We start from the raw sequence: 25,997 nt of genomic DNA on the forward strand, positions 1-25,997 counted from the left end.
TGTCCCGCATTCTGTCCCGCGTGTCGCTTTGTTGGCTGCCCTTCTTGGCTTTGTCCTCCCAAGTTGGTTAAAAAATAAGTAAACAAGTTTACGAGTTACTTTTTAAACGGGGCGCAGGAAGAGACACGGAGAAAATATTCAGAATTTTGATTTGTATTTTTATTGTCGCTATTAAAGCAGTTGGTTAAAGGTTGAGTTGAGTGCGAAGAATTACTTTAATTTTAAGTGGATTAATATTTTCTTAATCATGAGAAAAATATGGTTTCGAAAACTAAAATTGGGAAAAACCAGTTTCTCTTCTCGGAGAACAAAGAAAAACCAATTTTCGGAATTCTGATTTGTGTGTTTTTTATCGCGATTAAAGCAGTTGGTTAAAAGTTGAGCTGAGTTTTAAGCGGAAATACATTTTCATAATCATCGAAAAAAGGTGGTCATAAAAATAAAGTTGGGAAAAATTATAAGTATTATTCTCCAAGAACGAAGCACAACAAATTTTTAGAATTTTTGTTTGTTTGTTTATTGTCCCGTTTAAATCATTTTGTTAAAGGTTAACCCTAGATTCTATAAATTACTTGAAACGGTAAACTATGTTTTAAAATTATCTGACATATTGTGGGTATTTATAATGCCCATTTTTGATTTGATTATTAATTTAAAAAATATGATTAAAAATACAGTAAAAATAATTAAAAATCTACTTTAAAAAATGGTAAGTAATAGTCTTATAAGAACTGGAATGAATACTTGCTAAAAAGTATTTAAGATGTTTAATAGCTTTGTTTATATTTTTATTTAGCCATAATTTTCCAAGTTGTAGACCCCAATTGCATTCATCATCCACCATTCGACCGCCGACCGTTACTAATTTTCAACACCTTTGCAACGAGCCGCTGCTGCTGTCCCCGTCTCTATCTCTCCCTGTCTGGCCATCTCCCTCGCTCTCGGTATAGCCCTCTCTCTTTTTTCCACCACTGCGGGTTGCCTTGGTTGTCGTCGTCATATCGTCATACGCCCCGTGGGTGTTCATGCAAATGGTTTACTTTTCACCTGCTTCCTTTTGGCCAAAATGCCCCGCAAGGAGAACTACGTGTGTGTACGGGCTTATATTCGGCTACATTGTGTAGATGTGTGTGTGTGTAGAATGGATATGCGTGCCGGTCGTTGTTGCTTTTGGTGGAAATTGCATGTTATTAGCCGCATACACGATCCCTTCCACTGATAACAAAACCATATTTTATTTATTCTCCCGATGTGGTTTACTTTTTTATATACAAAATTTGCGCGCTTAGACATTTTATTTGCCAATAACCAGCGACCCACGAGCCACGTCCAAGGGGGCGGTATTCGAGTCTCAGCCGCAACAGTGTCGCAGCATAATAAGAAGACATTATACCAACAACGGTGGCGGCAGCAACCACGGTAGGAAAACAGGAGCGGCGGGGCGGAGGGGTAGGTCTTTTAACTTTGCGTGCTAACATGCAATTTCAATGTAACAAACCAAAAATGCACGGGGCAGGGGGGAGGGTGGTGAGAAAGGGGCAGAGCTGTAACACGTCTATAAAGAAATGCGAATAAATTTCTAAATAGCAACGGGATGTGATGACAAACAGTGGCAAAAATCGGAATAATAGAACGTAATAAAAGATGGAAAAGTAATAATATTTAAATTGTACTTAAAATGCTTAATAAAATCTGAAGTCCAGTGATTTCATTTTGGCCCACAGTGCAAGTACAAAAGGCAAATATAGCGTATACGCCACGTGTAACGCAGACATATCAGGCAGTTGAACCGTTTTTTTGGTCCCGCTTCGCATGTATTTCAACGGAACCCCCTTTTTCACCCACTATCAATATGCGTGGGTGGATATCCTCTGCAAAATCCTAACCGTAGCCGACCAAACTTTTCTGTTTGTTTATCATTAAGACATTTTACACTTTACACGGTTTCCCTTACAATCTCCCTGCTGTCATATGTGGATACTACACACACATTCGTATATATATCTGAGTTTTCCTGTGTATAATGTATATCTCTTGTTTGTGAGTGTGCAGGATATTGGCGTCGCCTGTCGCCGTTGGCTGTTTGTGGAAAGGATTACAAGGCGGCCGCAAACAACTGCGACTGGTAACTGGTAACTGGTAACAGGGCTAACCAAACTTCAGCCACTTCTGCTCAACTCTAGTGTGGGTGTGTGTGTGTGTGTGTGTGGTGCTCCCTCCCGCTCGCACACCTCCACCCCTCTCGTTTGCTCGCTGGCTAATTACAATAATTTTTCTAATGTCGCTGCGGCATAAATTTGTAACGTGACGTGGCGATAAGCATCTTTGCTCAGCGACGGAGTTCGTCGGGCCAGAAAACAACATGACAATTTCCAGAGCCTTGGAACACGAACATGGAAGACCAACATGGACTTGGCCAACATGGACAAGGTGGCCATCAGCCGAAGAAGAGGAGGCCCTGGTGGAAGAAGCCGGGCCAGAAACAGAAACTAAAACAGAGCCACAGCCAGAAACGTGTGCAGCGATAGACATCAGGCGGATCGCTCGGATCGTTGTCAATCAGGGGCCTCAGCCAAGGCCTACAATGCCAGAAAAATGTATCAAGGCTTTGATCTAATTTTAGATATAATTCTTCTATTGTTATTTTGTAGGCAACGAAAGTTAAATTATTTGATTTCAATCTTTAAGAAGTACTAAAAATATATTAAGATAAGCCTACTTTTTTTTTCTTTACTTTTTTTTTACAACTAGTATTTACACACTTTATCGTCAATAAAAATAGTGCCATTTTGTTGTAGGGCAGTTCAAGTTTTGACATTTTATCTCCAATATGTCGTTTAAAGCAGATATATGCATAATAAAGTATATTTCATTTAAGATCATACGAAATCGCGGTTTGTACAAATATGAAACTTCAGTTATTTTTAACATTTTTGGAATAATAGTAAATAATAAAAACATATAAAATAAATGAGACAGCTCTAGTTTTGCATTTCGACCATATTTGATTTGAAGTATTATAATACTTATTCCACAACGGCATATAAAGATTATTCTGTGTATTTAAATATACATTATAAATACATATATTAAATGCAGAATGAAAGTGATTATGTTATTTATTGTATTTCTTTAAAAATACCTAATGAACATAACAGCCGAATAAAACTGGTTAACTCATTTACTCCTAACTTAATCCCAAAGTTTTCTTTTAGGTCTCCAGCTTTTCCGCAGTGCCTGGCTTTATTGAAAATGCACAATAGACGCCGCTTCAGCCCAAAGTGGACTGTGTGCAGACCGCTCAATCGCTGTACGGGCGTACCGCCCGGCTTCCCGCCCTGTGGCCCGTACCGCCCGAAACGCCCGTGAGTGTTGGCAATGTGCGCCGCCGGTGGCATTTAACCGCTGTAAATGAGTTTATCTGGCGCAATCAGCAATTTTCGGTATCCGCTTTTGTGATGTCGCTGCGCATGTGCAGTTGAATGTTAATTAATTGAAATGTACTCGAACTTACAGCGGACAGCGGCGAAGAAGACAGCGCCAGAGCAACAACAATGTCGGTGGAACCCCCCTTCGATCGCCCCACCTCCCCCTGGGGGCTCCCTATTGGCAATCGCGATCGGCGGGCGATAAGCAAATTGCAGGCGCTGCAGTTCAAAGGAAAACGACAATTATGCGCCGCACTCAGGTCTCGTTTTTTGTTTGTGTTTTGGCTTACTTCTTGGGGCTTGTGTCGTGAATTGAAACAAAAGCCTTGAATTGGGGCAGAGGCTCAAAAAAATGGCGATCGGCTTGGGGAAGGGGAATCGATTCGGGGATAACCAAATTAGCTATACAAAACTCGATCCTTCAATGTGTCACACATTTCCTGGCCACTTTCACTTGGCTAAAAATCTAAAATTAGCCTAGACGAATATGTCTTTATTAATTTAGTTAATTTTGATTCATTTTTTTTGCATTTATGAAATGAAATATTAAACTTTGCAATAGGGAATACAAATTATACCTTCCCTAAACATTCACCAAATATTTTTAAGAATAATAGAACTTACAAAACAACAATTTATTGGAACTACAAAAACCATATCAGTTTTTAAAAAAAAACTTTTTCATCATTAAATCAACAGCACACAGCACCCTGAATACTTCGAAGAGCTCTGAAGTGCATAAATATTCTGGGCTCAACCGGATTACACAATTCCCCTTAAGCCATGTCCTACTCCCACTTAACCCCATCCAGCCCACAACAATAAATGACAACAACAACAGCGACAGCAGAGGCAACATCATGGAGCCTACGTCCATGGCTAATTAAGTTATTGGCTGCACGTTGGCAACTTGTTGCGGCATTTGGTTGACATTCGAGTGCAATTGACTTAATCCCCAGTAAGCTGTTGCCCGATGTTGTTGCCGCCAGACTGCAGACTGCAGCTGCAGCTGCCACAGCAACTGCCCCAAAGGTGCACTATTGTGCACTCGCCTTATTTGTACCGACAACACAACACAGCAGCAGCAACAACTGTTGCCACTGCAGCGGCAACATGAGCCAGTGGATCCGCACTGCGTTGGCGGTTTCCCTCCGCTTTTCCCCACTCCTTCCCGGCCTTGTATGTTAATTTGTTTTGGGATCTCCTCGGCAGCGTCTAGTTGGGCGCGTGTCATCATTAACGTGGCCAACATCCCCGCCATCTCCTCTTTTTCCACTCCGTCCATTGTTGCCTGCCCTTTCACATTGTTCCCGCCGCATCTTGGCCAAAGGAGAGCTCAACAATGGCAGTCGCCTTAATGGAAAGGCTAACACCCGCGGCAACAACAAATGCCACGAGATCAGGGAGCAGAAGAAACGACAGTTGCCACTGACCCAAAAATAATAGGGATACGAACATAAAACTAGGAAGGGGCTGTCGACTTAGGATTTGGGTAGGGCTTACAAATTTTAAGAGAAATTAAAAACAAATCGATAGATTGGTTACTTCAAGCAACTTTACAAAAATCAACCCACAAGCCAATTTATTTAAAACTTGTAAAAACTAGTCGTAAGTCATGAACAAATATGTATTTATTTTGAACTGATTGAGGTCACTTGGGAAGAATATTTGTTACAAGTATGGATGTTTTTTTAAATTGTAAGCAGAGTTATATATATAAATATAAATAATCAGTAACATTTACTCACACAAACAACTCAGCATATTAATTACGAATGTATTTAATTCCATTTTCATTAATTTCTAATCTTGTATTTCTTTTCGAACCCAGTCCAATAATTATGCCACCACAAGAATAAGCTCTAATTTTTATAACACACATCACCTCATCAGCGAGCAACCCGATCGGCAATAAAGCTCCGGCCAAACCTCTCCCACATTTGATAAATCCGCGAATCAAGAGCTCTAAATTAAGGCAAATTAATGACCATTCGTGGGCCAAGAGTCGAAATCAATGGGAACTAGTTGGCCGACTAAAAATCTGGGCCAGCCAAGGAGAAATAGCGAGGTAAAATCGGCGAAATGTCCAACAGATCTTCCCAAGCTGCCGCCGTCGCTTTGATTAAGCGCTGTGACATTTCAATCGCTTGCTGCAGATAAAAATGGGAAAAAACACAGAAATTGAAATTGAAATTAATGCCAGATTGATGGCAATCGCTGGTCGACAATCGCTTGTCGTTCCATATTAATGGACACCGAGAGCAGCGGAGATTATCTGGCCATAGCCTTTGATCATTGGTGGCCATGCAAATAGTGCTGCTTCTCGAAATGATTTTATCATAAAATAAAGTAAAGCGCATAAAATTTGTAAACTAATTGCAATGCCAGAGAGCAGCTGACAACTAAAAAATCTGACTGCATTTGTGTGTGGCAGACGCTCATATAATAGAGATTATGGGACAATGTTGGCTTCATTAAAATGCAGTTAGACATTTGTTTATTAACTAATATAAACTGTTAGAAAGTTACAACGCTAAGACCTGGGAAGTAAATTCATCATAAACTAAATTCAAGTACCTAACAGTTGAAACTAATGTCAATGACAAAATGCAACTGACAACTGCATGCTTCTATCTCCCTGCATTTGGAAGATACTTTTGTTAGAGCGAGAGATTATCGGGCGACAGGTGACAATGACAGCTTCATTATAAAGCAATTAGTGGGGTTTATGGCAAAATTAATTTTTAATACAACGCGCAGCGAAAACTGCAAGTGACAGGAGTCACATGAGAGGACACAAAGGACACCCACATGGGACCCACGTACGTAATGCCCCCTTTTCAAGCTCAACTTTAGCTGACAGCCTGCACTTGTCTGCCCCAGACTCTCGGGTCCCTACTCCGCATATATATATGTACATTGTACATATATGCATATAGTATCTGCAGTCTGAAGTCTGCAGTTCGAGTTGTTGGAGTGCGTGTGTTATTCAATATAACAGCATGTTGAACAGCACTAACAACAAGCAACTGCAGCGACTCCGGAGCACGCTGCAAAATCTAACGAATATGTAAACGATATGCTAGAAAAATGTCAGTCAAACTGTCGCTTCCAACACACGCGCAGCAGCAGCAGCAACATGCACGGCAGCAACAACATTTAGTCACTTGATGCTTATATTGAAAATTGTTTTCTGCATTGCATTTTGCAGTAGTTGCATCCGACGTTTACTGCTACAGTTGCAGTGAAAGAAAGCCGGGAAAATAATAAGGGAAATCTGAGCAACAAAATTAGAAAGAAATAAAAAAATAATTTTAAATCGCAAGAAATATTCTTGTAATGTAAGAGCTTTAAAAAAAGTATTTAAAATAGTAAAGGACGAATACATAGAAAATGAATCAGAACACCACATTATAATATGTTAAAAATAGAGTTGTGGAATTTGTTACATAAATTCAGTAAAGGTAGTGTTGTAAAGTTCTTTGCAAATCAATTTTATAATCTAACTTATCCATATTCAGCAAGGAAAGGATTTTTCCATACAATTGTATAGGACATACTTTTATTATTTTACACACAGGTACTTTGTTTATGTTTGTACTTTCCATTTTCCCCCAGTGCAGTCATAGTTCACCTCAGTTTTGATCAGACTTACGGGCAGAACCAGCTGTAGTCGCAGCTCTGGGGCAGGCAGACGACGAGCAGAATGAAAAAATAACGAAAAAAATAAACACATTTATGGAAATTTATTCATAGAACTTATGAAACCGATAGACAACAACAACAGGGGAAAAAAGCGGCTGTCTGACGGGGTCCCACAAGTCGGCTTCCCGCCCCCCTAGGCCCCCAATTTTGCACCGTTGGTGGCTTGTGAGCCTGGTTTAGTTTCGCCAAACAGTTGTCAGTTCTTTTCGTTTTTTCACTGATTTTTTGTAGAACTGTTCGTGCCCCACAGCCTTGGCTTTTGGATAGGGTGAGAGCTTTGTGCAACGGGAGGCGTTGAAATGATTGCCACAGCATGTTATATTTACTTTATAAATATGCGCACGGGCAACAAAGAGATTGTTTTTTATCTGTCTCGGAATTGTTTGCTCAATGAAAGTGCCGGACAAATAAAGAACGTGGTGCAAAATGCAATTTGTTGATGATTTCATAAAGGAAGTGCACCAAAAAATGGGCCAATTTGTTATGGTATGTTTATAAAAAATACGTGAAAAGCGTTAGCACGTTGAAAAATAATTACTTGCCCATTTTATTTTCAGTTTGCTAATAATAAAATACATCTAAATATATGTCTGCTTTAAATCAAAGTATATATAGCGCATCAATCTCAACACAACCTAATCTTTTTTCTTATATGTACATGATTTCAGTTTAACTTATAGCATAATCCTATCTTAAAGTCATGATTCAGAATTACAGCTAATTAAAACAGTTATTAAGCTATAATTATTCCGCAAAGTGTCTTAAAATATACATCAATCGTTTAATCAAACAGTACCCGATAGAGATCTCGAATGTGATAATCCATAGGATTTTCCGCTTCTCATTACCCGCTGGAAACATTGAAAAATTCTTGTAATTTTTCATGTTTTATTTGCAGTGGCAATTAAATTAATTGTTACTTGAATACTTTGACGCCATTCAGCGGCACATCATTATTGCACCAACACACAGAAAGGCCGGTTTGTGTGGCTGTGTGTGTGTGGCGAACATATTCATATGCCAGATGAGAGAAAACTAAAAAATATGCGCGAAAATATGAGCGAGAAATGATTTATGGGCATTGCCAATTGCAGCTGAGCGAGCGAGAGGGGAGATATTGCGGGGGATAAGGTCGAAAATTGGGGAATGGCTTCACTCCGTCTCGCTCGCTCCCCGTATGCCCCTCTCTGACTGCTCCCTCTCTCCCTCTCTTTCTCTTTCTTATCTGCCATCGCTGCATCTGCGTGCGCTAATTATTTCATATGTTCGGGGGATCTCTCGCTCTAACTCTCCTGCTATCCCTTTCGCCCCATAAATTAGGTGCAATTCCATGAATTTTCCCGGTTTCATTTTGTATTTTTGGTGTTTAGAGAACAACTTGTTTGATTATCGTGGAACTCGAGTGTTTAATCCACGATTACCATTCGCGATTCCGATTACTCGGTGCTAATTTGCTTTGTAAAGCGACGACGAGGAGCGACTGAGAAAGATTTATGAACTGCTTTAATGATATAATTAAATCGCAACTAGCCGTGAATATCATTCGACGATCCCCCTCTATCGCTATGTGGCATTATTCTCTGCCATTAATCATCCGACTGCAAGTGCTCGCCTCTATGGGAATTATTCCGATTCAGGTTCAGACTTTCTGATTACATTGAATTATCGACACGCGTTTATGCTAATTAATTTGATTATCAACTATTATCTGCCCGACGTTTTGGCATATCATTGTTTTAGGCGGTTCCAATTGAAACTTAATTGTTTTATGGATTCCGAATTTCATGTTATTAAATGCGGTTTACTGTGTGAGACAGTAAACTGGAATGTGACGACAATTGAATTTATTTTGCAGTACTGAAAATGAGAGCTTTTAGGAATGCAAATATACGATGACTTTAATTAATTCAGTATGATTCAAATGGAAAATCGAATAAATATCGAAAAATGTTATTTTTAACAAATATAATATTCTAAAATCTAAAATTTTAGATTGTATTGACAATAAATTTAATGCATGTTCTTTGTAGAGTCTGACACATACATTTTCCTTCCCCTTAAAAAACTATTTTTTTTCAATGATTTCAAATATTTACCTTAGTTTTCTGTGATTGTTTTCGTGTCTTTTCTATCGATATATAATTGTTGTTGCGTAAAAATCGGTGCCCAAAATATATATTCATGTATATTTATATTTATTCGTGTGTACTTTGCTCAGCCAAAATATTCATTGATGTCCCTCGCTCACTATATGTACACAATATTGTTGCTGATACTTTGACTCTCCCGTTAAATATATAATATCACAATTTCTTTTTTTAAAACGTAGACGTTTTGTAAGATTTACACTTAGATTACTTCTTAAATTTTAATATTTAATGCCGTTATTTATATATGTACAATCACAATTCAGGCGAACTAAGCATATTGGTGTGCAAACGATGCGAATGTTTTGAGATTGAGATTGAGTTAATGTTTTTGTTTTTGCTTGAATTTTGGTTTTTACACGCGTTTGTTTTTATGCTGCGGCTGCTGATGATGAACTTTTTGAATTTCTTGAGGTTTTGCAAACGATACAGAAGCAAAATTAATAGAAACCGCGCCACCACGATGGCAATCAGAACGATAAACGAAAGGACGAGAAGATGCAAACGCAAATAATTTCGATGTTGGCGCGACGCTCTGCGTTTTCTACCCATAAACCCAGAGGTATCCGTATCTCCGCTGGCTTTCATACAGGTCAAAATCAAAATCGAACTCGAATTCAATTTGCCGCGGACCGTCCTCCTGTCCTTATCAGCATGGATTTCTTATCGCCGGTGCCTGGAGAACCGTTCCAAACAAACCCAACGAAAATTGGCAATCTCGGTGTCGTCTCCTTCGCAGCCGGAAAGTTCAATGTTGCTGCTGGGCTATCAGATAAGCCCTATATGCTATGTATGTGGGGCCTGAGTTGCAGCCAGAAATTATTAAAAAATCTATTTCGTGTGTTTTCTGATTGATGCTGACTCTAGCACTCGCGATTTTCGGCGAATTTTCCATGTCATTTTCAGGCGGCTCCACCACGCAGCACTTGGCGCCCGCTCATTTTGCGCCAAAAATATTTGCGAAAAGGTCGCTTATGTCACTATTATCTGCTTCCTGTTCTTTTTCTCCCCTTTTATTTGTTTTGGTCCTGGGCAGGCAGCGCGAATAAACGAGAAACCGTCGACTTTTCGAATTTATTTTTGTATTTATTCGAGATTTCTTTATCTTATTTCCGTGCTGGACCGCTGGAGTGTATTTTTACGTCCGATTTTGTGGGAATTTGGGAATGAACCGAACGGAGCTAAACGCGAGAAACGACGGCAGAACCGAGAACCAAGTGCGAATCGAGCGGCGGCGGCACGTCTATTTGGCACGTTCATTCATTCACAACTGAACCGCCAGTGAATCACAATGAGCCCGGCTCGTAAACATTCGACTGCTGCTGCTGCTGCTGTGCTGTTGCTAGTTGCTCCCCGCCAGCAACATGTTGCCGCCCAGCAGCAGCAGCAACATCAACATCAGCGACAGCAACACAGCCACCAACGAAAATGATAAATGGCGGCATTGTTTTTGTGCAACCACACACACGCCGGCTGGAGGAGGAGACACAGTGCGGGATGGCCGACTAGTTGCTGTTACAGGATCTACAAAGTAATAATAAATAATACAATGTAATTTAAGAAGAAGCAATTCGCTTTGAAGCCATTAAAATAAGCAAATACTCTTTATTATGAGATTTTGTTAATCATTTTGATAATCTTAAACACACCGCTCATTTTCTTTATATACACTAAGAGTATAGCATTTTAAGGTAAACGCATTTAAAGTTTTCAAGTTCATATGTCTCTCAGCAAACTGACCCAACTTTAACTTTTATCCCGCTCTGGGTATTTTAAACAGAATGGTAATATTTTTACAAAAATTAACAATAAAAAATGGCGTTACTCAACCTATGTCACTGTTCTAGTACTCTTAGCTCAACACTTCAAATAATTAATATAATTATGAACAAATTGAAACAATTTTATTAGGTTAGGTATTTATTAAAATTGTTTTATCAAAATAATTATATTTTAAATTCTTGATAGTATAGGATTGCCATTGGAACTTATGAAAATTAAATTTTGTTTTGTTTAAATCATTCCATTAAACATATTATTCGTTAGCCTGTTAATTATTTAATGTTTTATAAGGATTCGAAGTTTAAATGTAAGAACGAAAATGTCAAAGTTTTGTCCCGTTTGCTGAAGGACATACAATTATTTTTCTGAAAGCAGTAATATTTTACATTTCTTGGGTATTTATATGATCAACCATTTGTAATTTGTACAAATAATTTGCCGTTCCCATTTTTTTCCGCGCACTGTGTTCTCGGGCAACATTTGTTGCCAGGCAACTCGCTTAGAATGTTGCAGACGAGTGTTGCGCAACTTGTTGGCGTGCAAATGAAGTAATAATCGAAATCGAAATAATAATTACATTAAATGGCAGAAGTTACAACCAGCGACTGGGTATTTATAAACGGGCATAAATTAAATACACATTGAAAGCAATCAAGAAAAATGTTAATAAATAAATAAAAGCTGTTGAATATAAATGATAACTATATAAAAGAGAGCTTTGCACATGGGAAATTCAAATTTTAGATAGAAATTCTTTGTCGCTTTTGGATTGGCGCTTTGATTTTGTGCCGATAATTGCTGCCATGAATATATAATAATTCAGAATCCACAAAGGGTGAGGAGCTCTGTTTGTTTAGTAGCCAGCGAACCCTTTTTAGCTTTTTTGTTTATGGGAACAGGCTGAACTTGAATTCGACGTTGTTGCTTTTTCTTTCTGTTTTGGACAACATACAGCAACAACATAATCACAAAAATTACCGCCATGCATATGAAATACAAATATCCCCCTCTCGGAAATCCCCCCTCAAAGAGCACGCACACAAAAAAAATAAAAAGCGGAGAAAAAAGATTTATGGCTTTTGGCGGCGCAATTGTTGTTGCCGCTTCTACTATATAGTAAAAAGTTGAGCCGCAATTGAAAGTGAAAAGCGTGGAAACGGGGAAGTCATCGAGAGTGTCGTCGGTCAGTGAACGCCGTGGGCCAAGGACCTCCTTCCCCTCCCTTTCCCTACCCACCGGTATGGCTTCATTATGCCCAAAGGTCCTGTTTTACTCCTGCATTCAAATCAGATGCTATATCTGATTTTTCAATATCCCTTTGCATATATTTAAGCGCTAATTGCGTGAAGCCATAAATCTAAATTCTGTTTCTTACTCAGACAGAGATGGCACGAAGGCGAGCGGGCCAGACAGAGAGGGCACGATCGTGTTGATAACTTCATTTAATGCATTTGCAACGCACCAACTAGCAACAGTTGTTGTTGTCGTCTTTTCTCGTTTTTTGGGCTAGAAATCTAAGATCTGCCTGGGGGCTAAAGGTTCGTGCAGATGCCAGATAAAAGTGGCTAGGCTGGCTTACAGTACGATTTATAAGGAACAATTAAATATAAAAAACGTGGATATCACGAAGGAATACTGTTTAATATAAGAATTGTAATCTTAAATTGCATTTTTCAAAGAACTTACATTGTAGAGAGATAGAAATACACATTTATATTTATATTATATTTACTTTCTATTTAAATACATAAAAACAATTTTGAAATAGCTGCATAATTTGGTTGATTTTAAATTGTTTTATGTCTTCCAAACATGTTCTTAACTTAAATTTTAAATTACCCCAAAAAATTGTCTGCCGTTTTCCCAGTATTTACTTGCTCCTGTTTTACTCGCACTAATTTAATTTATTTCGGCATCTGTTTCGAGCACATTTAACATCCATTAAGCGCGGCAATTTTCTTGATTGCGCTCACATCCTTGTACACGGGCCATCCCTAATGCACTTTTCCCCACCCCCGAAAGGGACACCCTCATGCCGCACAGCATCCTGCCCCCTTTCAGAGAATCGCTGCTCAATCAGGGCGACTCTGAAGCGGGACGTCATTAGCCATATCCTGCACTCAGGAAGAAACGGCCATTCACAATGGCCAACGACGTATCAAAAACAATTCTCGCCACAAAATCCGTTGAATTGAAATTTCAACTTAGGGAAAAGGGTCCACTCCCGCGGCCACCCTCTTCAAAATCCGACCACCCTCCGTCGACCCACTGTTGTCAGGCCAAAAGCTGACAAAGACGAAAATCAAAAACGTTACGTGGTCCTGGCAGCTTCCACTCCAGGACTCGAAATTAGAGCCTCCCATGCAACTGCTAATGGGAGCACACATACAGAGCCTCCAACAAAAACACTCGGTCACATTGCCACTTTTACAGTCGGGGAAAAGTAAATAGCATATAATTTTGATATAATATAAACCATGTAATAAAGGGACTATCGATTTCCGATTTATCAGTTAAACGACTATCATATTGGTGGCAGTTCAAAGAAATCTTCATTTCTTTTTTTCAATAAAATTATAGAAAATTGTTAAATGATTTATGTTATAAGGACAGCATTTCAAAGATTATTCAACTTAAAAATTATTTTTAAGGAGTCATTTTCCGCTTAAATATAAAACCTAGACTATTCAAACCACCCATGTGAGCATCTAATATATCTTCCTGTTCTACTTCACTGTTCTGTTAAGCTACTTCTGCAATTTATTGATAATATAAAAATAATACCATTATTTATTTATTTTCCTCTTCTAATATGATTACTTAGGTTATGCATTTTGACCTATTTTCTATTTTTAGTTTCAATATAAACCAGGGAATAGGCTTCTATTTGTGTGTTCCAATCTGTGGATATCCCGCATCCATATCCAGTCTAGCAGGAGGCTCAGAGCGAGGGGCGGGGAGTGACCGAGTTGACTGGCAAAAGATATTCCAAACTCCCATATCCGATCCGCACACACACTGGCACACTCGCACACACACACCCAAACACACACACAATCGCACATTCCGGCTCGCATTCGCATATGAGTATTGAACGACGAAATGAAACGCACATAAATCAAAATGGCCGGACAGCGGACCCAGCGACGGGTCGTCGGTCGTCGGTCGACGGTCGAGAAGGACGCTCGCTCTCCGTTTTAGACTGACAGGCGGACTCCGTTGCCGGGACCAGGGGCGGCGGCCGAGGGGGAAAACTCCGGGGAGGGGGGCTCAACTTTGGGCGCACGGGAAATGAAACTGAAAAGGGAAAGGAAACGCCGTTTTGCTGCCGCTGCCGCTGCTCTGCTAACGGTTTGGTGGCAAAGTGGTAAGAGGGGTGGGCCGCTAAAGGGGGTGGCGAACCGAGGGGGTGGGAAGCAGGCGGCGGAGGGGTGGTGCGGGCATGGCTGAGTGCGCGCTGCTGAACAAATGAAATGACGACGGGTTGACTGCCTGTCAAAAGAACAAACATGGGCGCACAAGCCTCTGCCGCCGCCGCTGCCTCAGTCGACGTCACTGTCTTACACTGAAAAAAGTGGTAATTCTTTACTTGATATACAGACAAGCTTTCGTTAATTGAAGAAACTTATGGAAACCTTGAGGGCATACAATCTAAGTTAAGTTAAGTTATAGAAGGTCCCCTTTATTTAAATATATATAAATATTTATTAATTTACTGTAACCCATGTACTATATTTTTATTTTTAAAGTCGAAAACTCATTAATGATGCTTTAAAAAATGTAATTTATACCAAATATAGTATAAATCAATTACTAATAATTATTTATAGAGTGTTGTGTAGTGGCCATACAATCTAAGTTAAGTTATAGAAGTTCCTCTTTATTAAAATATTTAAAAATACTTTTAAATTTATTAAACCCATATGTTATATTTATGTTTTTTAAGTTGTAAACTCATTTGGAAGACTTTAAAAAATCAAATTTATATCAAATATTATTTAAATAAATTATTAATAACTATTTGAAGACTGTTAAGACCATTTTTGACATGCCTTTTTGCGATTGGAGATACTTCTTAAATAAAATACAACACAATAATTTCTCTCCGTGCAGTCGCCATAGGAAATCAAATGAAATGAAATGCACACATGACGAAACAAAAGCCAAAAAACACAAAACACCAAACCGAAAACCGAAAACAACAGAAGCAGCAGAAGCGGCTGAAACAAAAAATTATCAACCCGAAAGGCCGCTGGCAACAAACAGAGAAAGCAAAACAAAAGCTCGCAAATAAGCAAAAAGGAAGCCGGGAGAAACCATCATTGTAATCATCACCAGCACAGGGTTAAGGGTCCTGGAAGTGGGGGAGTTGGGCTGAGGGGCTGGGGGATTTGGGGGAGGGGGGGGGTACCAGCAGGAAGAGCTGGGAAGAAGCAGCAGCAACAGGAGCGGAACAGCGGGCAGCCCCAATCCTGACATTCCCTGTCTGTCGGTGTCTCTGTCTGTGTTTGTATCTGTGTGGGTGGGAGTTGGCCGAAGGACGAAAAGGGGGGAGGAGTGGGCAGAGGCCTTGTGTCGGTCACATTTGCGGCTTGGCCCTTTACCCACTGAATATTAATTAACGCTAATAGAATTGTTAGGCAATAGAACACGTTGACTAAGTACTGGACCATGGAGCAGGGATTTATTTTTCATTTTGTAGAATTAAACTCTTTTCGATAAAATGTATACATAGATTGACGGAATCAAATCGCTAACAAAAAAGGTCGTATATAAAGCCAAATTTAGGAATGCTAATTTAATAATATATGAACTCAAAAAGGATTTTTACTTTCCTGTGTTGATTCATGTTTAAATTTCTACATCTTCATTATATAAATTTCTTTGCTTAAAAATAATACGTCAATTTTAAACCCAACAAAAAAGTAATTTTTTTTTTAGCACAAAAATAACTGCTTCTAACTCCTGACCATTCCCAACCAATTTGATATACCTAGCCGCAAATGAGAGCATAAGTCAACCGAGATGATTACACCGAATTACGAGCCGCACCTGTCATCGATTCGGCCACGAACTCCCCTCCGAATAATTTCCACCGAAAATTTTAACAAATGACAGAGAAAGAATGAGTACAAAAACCTTCGAACACGCCCCCCTTTAAGGCTGAAAACATCAAGTGGAAATTGAAATGTTTTCATTGTAACGAATATCAATTTCGACATTTTCTAAGGACAGCAAGGGAACACACAAAAAGAGCAGCCGAAGGACATGGGCAGAGGGGGCTGGACATGCTGCCTTGTCCTGTCCCATTTCTCGTTGCTGGTTTTCCTGCTGGTGTTGGCAACGCACATGTTCCAATCTAGGCGCACAAAAACTGTACACGAAATGATTACCCGAACCGAACCGGGAAAAAATAGAAAAGAATTTCAATTTTAGAAACGTGTTTCGGAGGGTAAAAATACAAAAAACAAACTTCAAAACACGAAATGGAAATTTTTTTTGTATTCGAAACAAGAGAGGGCGACTTGACTTGTCTTTGCCGGATTTTTGGACACTTCCTAGTGCGTGTGCATTGGGAAAAAACACCCCCGAAAAGGCAGGAACTGAAACTGAAACATGGAAACACGGACACGGACAATGACGGATGAGTGCTGTCATTATGGCGGCAGCGACGAGGGCTGAAGTGTGTCTAAAATCGAGCTGACGAACTGTCACTCACTTGCTCACTCCCCTCGCCAGTCGGAGAGATTTTGTGGCATCTGGAATGGCGTCTGTCCATCCACCAGAAAGCAGATACCAGCCACCAGATAGGGGGAGGATTTTCTCAGATTGATTGCTCTCAAAATGGATAAGCCGGCGGCAACATGGCCGCCAAAGGAAGCCGGATCCCAGCATCCCCGATTAATATTCATAAATACGGCAGGCACAAAAGGTGCAAAACTGGCAACCGGAAAATGGAAAATGTTAATTGTACGCCACGCACTCAAGTTGAAAGCGCACGCAGTCGAAATGGTTGGAGTTGTGAAAATGAAAATGGAAATGGGAATGCGTCTGCCTTAAAGTTTTCCATTTTGAGAAGCACCAAAAAATTTTCAACAAATTCCAAATATTATTCATGGCGTATTCTTTTCGTCTGGGGTTGGGTTGGCTTGTTTTTTTCGGCCTTAATACAAGAAGAACAAAAAATTTAATTGGTTGCGCTTGAGAGACACTTGGATGAGTTGAAGTTGAACAATGCCTAATGGGTTATTCTTCTCATGGGTCAGAGTTTTGGGGTGATCTGATAAAGTTACAGCCAGGAGAATATCAAGATCGAAGTTTCTTACCATAACAAACCATAGTCAAAGAATATGTACGGTACCTGAAATGAAAGAAACATAAATATGTGGTTAGTTCATTTGTTTATGAATTACGGGAATGTTATCCATTGTAACGGAAACATAAATAAACTTAAATTTTAGGGTCGTGATTCTCAGACATAGTTAGATCAAAATGGTTCTTTGTTTAAAAATGTCAATTACCAACATTAAAGTTATAAAGAAAACACATTTTTTAATCGGTTGAAGTCTTAAAATATCATCGATAAGAAGTTGCGATTACAGTTACTTAATTTGCACAAGTGAAATGCACTTAAAAATTCGTCACACGCTTACACGTGACCAAAGGAAATTAAACAGGAAGGCAATCCCCTTAAAAACCTTTCGAAGCAACCCCTTGGCAATGTTCTCCCTAATGAATCATTGTAGCGACACCAACGCACTGCCTAAAATCAGTTCAAGAAACTCCAACCCCGAATAGAGAAAAATCAACAACCGCCAGAGCTGAAAATGGTCAACTTTCGGGAGGAATAAGTGGGTGGAGTCCCTCGTCCTTGGAGGTGGAGAATTGGCAGGACCAGAACCCGCGCCATACATGAGTTACAATATTTTTCAATTAGAAATTATTCTGTTGAAAGTAATTCGATTATTTTCACTCGGCAGGCGACACGACTGCCGACTGCCTTTGGCCGGTAGCTGTTGTCAGCATCCGTTGGGCGCAGGATTCAGGACTGAGGACACAGGACCTCCCGAAAACTCTCCCCACGGAAGCAAGCAAGCAAAAGCGAAAAAAATGCAGGCAAAAATGTTTGCAAACAATTTTCGATTGGCGCCGCCGACAAAGGTAAGGGAAATATATATATTTTTCTGTAGAGTTTTCAATTTCTTTTCATTTCCCTCTCTCTTAAAATAAAATATTTTCCTCGAAAATGGAAAATCTGTTGCTGACAAAGCTAACAGTTGCCGGATAATGATTTTCTCGTCGTTAAAAAAAAGGGAACCTGTTAAAGAGCGAGCTATGAGAACTTAATCAGGCATTCCCTTCCAAGATCATATAATACAAGGGAACCCCTTTTTAAGTGCCTTCAATCGTAATCGCTGATCGTTCATCGTTCATTCGTTACAAATGTCTCTGGCACTTCATAAAACAAATTTATGAACTCGCCGCTCTCGATCATTGATCTCGACATCTTCATCAGGTGATCTGGATTCAGCACGAATGTGTCCCCGAAGAGAACACTTGAAGAAAATGTACTAAGAAAAATAATATTAAATTAAGGAAAAGCTCCAAATATATTATGTTTACAAATGTAATAAGTTAGAAAAAAAAGTCTTGCTGATAATGACATAATCAATATTAAACGGTATTCGAAAAAAACTTGTTCTAATAAAATAATTTTGCACTAAAAAAAATATTTTTTCCTTTCAGTATATGAACTCTTATGTTTTGGAAAATAAACCTATAAGATTAACATAGTTTTATCAATTTTATGTCAAGCTAATTTAAATTTTTTTATAACCTCTTGCTTTTACTCCAGAACTTCTTTACTCCAAGTGCATGTCTTGTTATAACTCAATTGTTTGATCCAAATTCCATGCAATTGCTCCCCTGGTTACCCATTGTGGCTGCTCTTTTCGATCCGAGCCCCATTCGTTATTGCAACTGGCCAAGAGCTCCTTCTCCGGCTGCCAAAGTCGGACTCTGGGCTAATGAATTTAATGCAACTTTCGGCCTGGGTTTCTGTTTCTTGGTTTTTGCCGACTTTTCTCAACCATTTGTGTCTGACGTTTTTGCGCACGAGTTATGCGTATTTATGATATACGGAGTACGTTTTTCTGGGTCCCCTTCTGAAGTCTGAAGTCTACGGTCTGAGGTCTGGGATATCTGCGCATGCACAAGATGCCTGCGACTATGTTGGTTAACCTGTTGCGTTGTTGTCGCTCGTTTTTGCGCCTCATTGTTAGCCGGGTTTGCCGTTGGCGACCGGTTTTTGACATTTTCTTGTAAGCCACGCACCTACAAGTCAAATTTATCTCGCTCATTGCGGAATGAAGTTGTTACAGTTTTTCCCTCCGATTCGATTCGATTTGAGTTGATTTTTGATTGTCACACAATTGTGACATGAAATGACGCAATGCACGAGTTATGCCCCTCTGCCCCCCACATATCCCATTTATGTCCCGATCCAAGATAATCAAGATTGGGTCTGGTCCAAGGTTTATCGGATTGCATTTCAGGTTTCGCACAGCTTTGGCGATGGGCATTAAATTAGAAGGGTTTTTATGGGAAAATCTATTCTGAGAGATATTCTTCTAGGGTTTTCAAAATATTTAATTTAATATGATATATTTGTTACATTATTCAGTATATAAACATATGTTCATAACTTAAATGTTTTCTTTGAATCCGTCCCAATCCCCGTCCCAATTGCATCCTCAAAACCGAACCCAAATCGCGACCCTTGGCCCTTGGCCATGACCAACATGGTAATCCAATTTGGCCTGGAACTTCCTGGAACCTCTCTCTGTCCGCTCCCATTTCGAGTTCAAATCGATTCATTAAAAAGTGGCAAGGGATCGATTTTGGGCAGCGGCCAAGAGACACAAAAAGAAATCGAACCAAAATAAAAGAGCTGACCAGACACAAACGCCAACCCATAATCAAATCCCAGGCATATACAAACACACACAGTGGGTCCGAGAAGTTCGCAGCTTGTGGTAATTTTGTGGGCGTTTTTACTTAGATTAGGTCAGGGAACGTGCTTTGAATAGAGGCCCCGTTCTCCAGGCCCGACTCCCTTCTAAGTCATCTAAGCCGTATCAGAATCCGAATCAGAATCGATGTTGTTGTCCTTCCTGTGTGCGTGCGAATCAGTTAAACTCGTTTTATGGCCAGAAAGGGGGGTCCTCAGTCGGACACATGGCCATCTCCTGTTGGCCCAATATATGCATGCGGCGCACATAAATCACTGTCAACCATAATCATTTAAAATCAATCAAAATGCGAACGCTTTGACTGCAGAATTGCCGGGAATTGGTCGAACGTGGCCAAGTCCCAGCTCGAGGTTCCAGCTCCAATCCGGCCAACATCTCCTCATCGCGCACACATGTGCATTAGCACCCCTGGCACCCCTCTATTGGCCCCTATGAACCCCCCTTTGGCTCCTCCCGAAACCCCCTTTTAGCCTCCTATCAAACGTCTATGATCTCGTGCAGTTGGTCAGTTCTGGCTGTCTGGTCTTCTGGTCGAGGGTTGCCTGGAGTTGAAGCGATTAGTGGCACAATCCCTCTCTCTCCCTCTCGGTATACCTATCTTTATCGCTCACCCACTCTTCGCAGTCTTTTTTCCTTTGCTGGCCCTTCAATTTTGTGCAGTTTTTACGCGTGTGTCTCAACCTGTCCGGAATGGCCTCAGCTTTTGTGAACGGCGAATGTTAGAAAATCACACACACACCGAGGCATTAGCATATCGAAGCCCCCCTATAAGCCCCTCTGAAACCGTATACAGCCGGGGGTCCTGTTCACCCCCTTCTATCGACACGGGTTGTTGTTTACTGGTGTCTGGAACTGACTTCGGCCCAAACTGTGCGTCATGCGTCCATCTAATGACAGGACTGCACAGTGGGGTCAGTAAAAGAATACTGTAGTAGAATTGGTAACAATTTGAATGAAGAACAAATAGTAATATAATAATTGCAAAATTTTTATTTCAAACGTGTTTGCCTTTTTGAGTTAGGGTTCGGGTCTATAACTGATCAATTCAACCTTTTTTTCATTATTGATATTATTTGTCTGTATTTTTCGTTTTTAGCGGCACTGACAACTTTAAATTTTGATGTTGTTATGCAGCGGCGGTGCAGTTATAAGCTGATCCACTCTGGGTGGGCTCTACCAAATTGCTTTATCGACCTGATGACGCCACCAAGCTCAGTAAATCGCTAAATTTTTGCGATACCATAACAACGAGGCGTAAATTTCACTACAAATTATCGATAGATTTGCGATAGGCCCCGGGCAAATTACCATGCTAGTAGTACGCGGCGAGTCGCTTATGTAAGTGCTTATCGATCCCATCTGGAGGTGTTCGTTCAGGTCGTATCTTTTCGTTTTTCCCCCAAGCAGATGCCAGTCAATGTTCAATGCCTTGGCACCTGTCAGTGCAAGTGTGTAAGTGGCCGAGTATCTGTGTGTTTTTCTTGCCAGTGTGGGTGATATATATATATTCCGACTTATATATATGTCTATATCGTGTGAACTGCTGCATATGTTAATGTTCCCCTGGCTGGCCGCCATCTTCCACTATTTGGTTCGCCCCTATTAAATTTGTTTTTGTTTTCGCCGGTTTCTTTGACCGAAAACTTTTGGCCAGAGTCTTAGAAAATTACAGTGGAGACTACACACAAATTTCTATTTATTGTTTTTTTTTTCGTTTTTTTGAATAATTTAACTCTAAGAAATTCTTTGAGTTTACCTTTTCGCCTTTACCTTTGTGCCTTTGCTTTGGTTTCCCTAGCTGTGGTTTCATTTCCAGCTCCGGCGGCTTTCATAATAATAATGGCGATAAATCATAAAAATTGCACCTTTCATTCAAGCTGGAGTTGGAGGGGGGGTTTTTCGGCCCTTTTCGGGCTCCCAGACTGAGTATTTTCCCTCTTCCTGTCTGAGAGTCTAATGATAACTTGCAGCTAAATTTACAGTCGTTTTAGAAGCTACCTAGTTAAATTTTAAGTTGTTCAAAAAAATGAACAATTCATATTCATCAACAAAAAATGTACAACGGCTGAAGCCGGTTTTAAAATATCTTTGTTGTGATTTCCTAGCTTCAAATGGGTACATGAAAAATGTGCTTCGATCTTCGAACAATCTCAAATTAAAATTCATTGAAAAGAAACCGTTTTAAACTATGCCAAAAGCGGCATATTTTCGGACTTGCTCATACATATAATGGCGCTTAAAGCGTGTCGGGAACTATTCCTTTTCGGGATGCCTCACAACTTTTGGGTGTTCAAAACAAACCATTCGGCCAAAATTTTGGGTAACGTGTGCTTCGTGTTGTTGCTGTTCTGGCTTTTGAATTTTGCGTGTTTTGAATAAATTTTATGCGTTTGCAGTTGACATGACATGTGCGTGCAAACATTTTTCATTTCCCCATTTTGTATGCCACGCTAGTATTTCAAAATATATTCGTAATTAAATACAAACAACGCAGGCGGCACAAAGAGAGTGGAGGAATATTATGCTCCAAATTGAGTTTTATTGTGGCTCATATGTTTGCACACAAGGATAACGATCTGACGCCGGGCTCATTGCTCTAATTACAGGACTCGCTCATTCATAATCCGGATACCGGATTCCTGTTTAACATTGCGTGCGGGAATGTCTTTTTTATGTGTATGTATTTATAATTGTGGAGCAATTAAGATTGTAGTGGGCGAAGTGATGCGTGTGGGGAAATTGGAGTGCAGATTTTGAGATGGATTTATATCAAGAAAATCTAAATTAAAACGGAGAGACACTCAGTTTTTATAAGAAATATGAAAAATATTTTTAGATTAGGTACCTTACTATTTTTCACACAAATAACCCTTAATGTGAAACAACTGTGAACGCCACTTAATTATATTTTAATAAAGTCTTCATAAATAACCCCACCCGCTATTATTTGTCACAATTCTCTTTCAAGCCAATATACTAGAGAGCCTCTTCAAATTTATTATCCCACATACAAAGTGCCAAATCAGCCATCAACGCTGGCTGCCAAATGGATTTTCTCGACCATGACAAGAATTTGTTTAAACAAAAAGAGCCAACAGGGAATTAGGCGAAATGGTGTGTTTTAATTATGACAAGAGCGGGTTGACAGTTTTAGCGCTCGGCAAGTGTCACGCTTGGAAAAGAAACTGATGTTTATTATTTTAGGGAAATATACATGAAATAAACCAAATATTTTAAGTGTTTTGCAACATGTTTACGAGACAGCCGGATCGGGATACATATTTATAAAGATTTCTCGAAAAGCTCCCCCGAAAATAAACACAGACATTTTGAAAGGGACCGGGATTGATTTATGGCCCCAAATTGAGGAGATTCCTCCCCTCCATCGCGGGAATTATTGGAAAGGTATCAACTTGGGGTCGGGAACGCAAGTTGATTTCCATTCATGGACAGCTGCAGGAAACACATGGAACTAATTTTTAATAATTATTAAAATTGCCCCAAACGCTCGCTTAACCCTCGACTGCCCCCGCTTGCTGTGCAGAGAACCTTGAAACTTTTATCTCGCTTTCCTCTTTTTATATAAATTATTTTATGAATTCATAAAAATAAATACGGCGCATTTTTCTGTATTCCGTTCACGTTCTCGGTGACCTTACCTTCCCCAAAAATAAAAAATAATAAAAAACCAGAGTTTTCCCTCAGCTGTATTATTGTTTTCTGCGCTAATTAGTTGAAGTTTTCATTGTAGCTAATTAATTATGTGACACGCTTATCTGGATTCTAAAATAAAAAGTCTGTTGTCTTTTCGGCCTTTCGTCGGAAGTGGTTTGGATGGGGTAACCTTTTCGCTTCCGACTTTTGAACTGGCCACTCCTCCGGCTTGGCCGTAACAATTAAAATCCAATAAGCAGCCAATTCATGTAATTCACTTAACCAACTTCGGGCTTTCGAAACGGGAGTTCTAAGGTCATAAAATCCGTTTTACTGCCGCCTAAGAACCTTTCTTGAAGTGGAGCAGGGGCTGGGCCACACATTTTATGGGCAACAGCCAGCTGCGGTCTGTGCGGCAAATGGCGAAATGATTGCTTTTTATGACCTCATAAAATTAGATACAAATCGCTTTGTCGACGTTTATCTTTTGCCCAGTATCTCCATCTCCGTCTACCAGCCGTTTCTTGCGCTTTCCCCTCTTTTTCCCACACGCCTTACAATAAAATGTGTGCCAAATGCTTGTTGGATTTTCGCCCAACCAACTGGTTAAGTAAATCAGTTAACGCTTTTTACGTTTTATGTCTGTGGGTGGCAATTATCAAGTGTTCACTGTGGTTAGTTTTACGACCTTGACGGATTCCTGGATTGGTAAGGGATTTTTCTGTTTATTCGATCAACGATGGAGATTTTAATGGCGTTATGTTTAGTATGAGCTGTGTTGATTGGGGGTGATTTTTCAGAAAATCTGCAGAGATGCTAACAAGTCATTGTAACAGAGTCATAAAAATTGGGATCTTTTGTTTGTTATTAAGTGCGTTATACCAATATTAAATATACGAATTAAGCAAAAAAAATAATTATACGGATTGTAAAAATAAATAAATATTTGTTCATATTTGTCAAATTACAACCTTTGTTCTTAGACAAAGGATTAAAATAAAATACATGAAATATGTAATTCTTCTATCCATCTATTTTTAAAAAAATTCTTAACTTATAAATTCTAAAATATTTATTAAATTAATTGTTGTATCATAAATTCTTAAGGAATATATTGAAATATTATGCTTACTTCCAAGAGAATTCCCTTTTTAAAAAGGTCTTCATTTCAACAGAACTTTAATTGAATTCATTACACTTCAAAAAAATATCTGCATTATTAAAAAGGAAGGGAGAAAACGGAACGAAGAAAAAAGAGACCGACAGCATGAGAGGGGGCTCAAAATATAATAATAAACCGCCGCTTGAATTCGATGCAGACACGGGCGGATATTTTTTGACGTTGCCCAAGGAGAAGACATGCTGTGTGATCCCCCTCTTTGCTACCCCTGCCCCTGCCACATCCCCCTGCCCCCCCAACCAACCCCCGCAGTCGAGGGGCGTAAATGGTTTCGAGGCCGAAATCAACTGAAAAGGGCAGCCAAAAAAAGGAAACCCAAAATTCTCTGACGCAGCTGGAGGGCAGAAGCAGTAACAGGAACAGGAAAAGGATGAGGATGAGGATGAGGATGAACGAGGACGAGCACCAGCGACACATCCTTTGTGCCAAAAGGTAGCCGCAAAACAACGCCAGCAACAATGGTGGTTGCAATTTCCAAATGAAAACTTTTTTTGCATACCAAAAAATATGGAATAAATTGAAGAAAAATAATCCAACTCATCGCGAATTCTTGGCCAATCCGTAAGGGATTTTCGCACATTTTTCCACGGTTTTGGTTAAAGGTGTCACAACTTTAATTTCCGCCATGGCTTCGAGAACGACAACTCTTGCCACCAGGAGAGATCGCAAAAAAAAACCCTTACGACATGTTCACTTTGTATGTAAATCATCCCAGAGCAACAAGAACAGGATGCAGGACGAAAAGGGGAGGATGGGTGGCTTCCAGGATGCGCCGTAGGTGGCCAGCGGTATGCAGCGACCGCAGAGGGCGCCGTAAAAGCTTTTTGTGTCAACGCCATCAACGCTGAAATCAATTCAACCGCCGTCGCCAGAGGACCGAACCCACAAAAACCCCAGCAAAAGGGCACTAAGAACATTTTGTAGTGTTTAGAAAACAGGAGTTTTGAAGACAATTTAGATTTAAAAAAAATTTATTTCACATATATGAAATGAAGAAGCTATTGCCTCAACCAAGTTTTGGAAAAAATATTTTCTAAGGAGAGCAAAAGCAGATGGACTATATTTATTC

General features: G+C 39.8%; 1 protein-coding gene across 6 annotated transcripts in view; it reads right to left on the bottom strand.

The window, feature by feature from the left end:
• LOC119561072 (homeotic protein antennapedia) overlaps window positions 1-25,997 on the bottom strand; it is a 116,110-nt gene that overhangs the window by 29,936 nt on the left and 60,177 nt on the right. The window contains exon 1 of one of the 6 annotated variants that reach the window (XM_037874923.1): window positions 9,230-9,524. The exons of the other annotated variants lie outside the window; for them this stretch is intronic. The gene's annotated coding sequence lies outside the window, so the exon portion shown is untranslated. Of the gene's footprint in view, window positions 1-9,229; window positions 9,525-25,997 lie in introns of those variants that run through there. 6 annotated transcript variants of the gene reach the window in all.

The sequence above is a fragment of the Drosophila subpulchrella genome, unplaced genomic scaffold (genome assembly GCF_014743375.2).
Source record: "Drosophila subpulchrella strain 33 F10 #4 breed RU33 unplaced genomic scaffold, RU_Dsub_v1.1 Primary Assembly Seq354, whole genome shotgun sequence".
Lineage (NCBI taxonomy): Eukaryota > Metazoa > Arthropoda > Insecta > Diptera > Drosophilidae > Drosophila > Drosophila subpulchrella.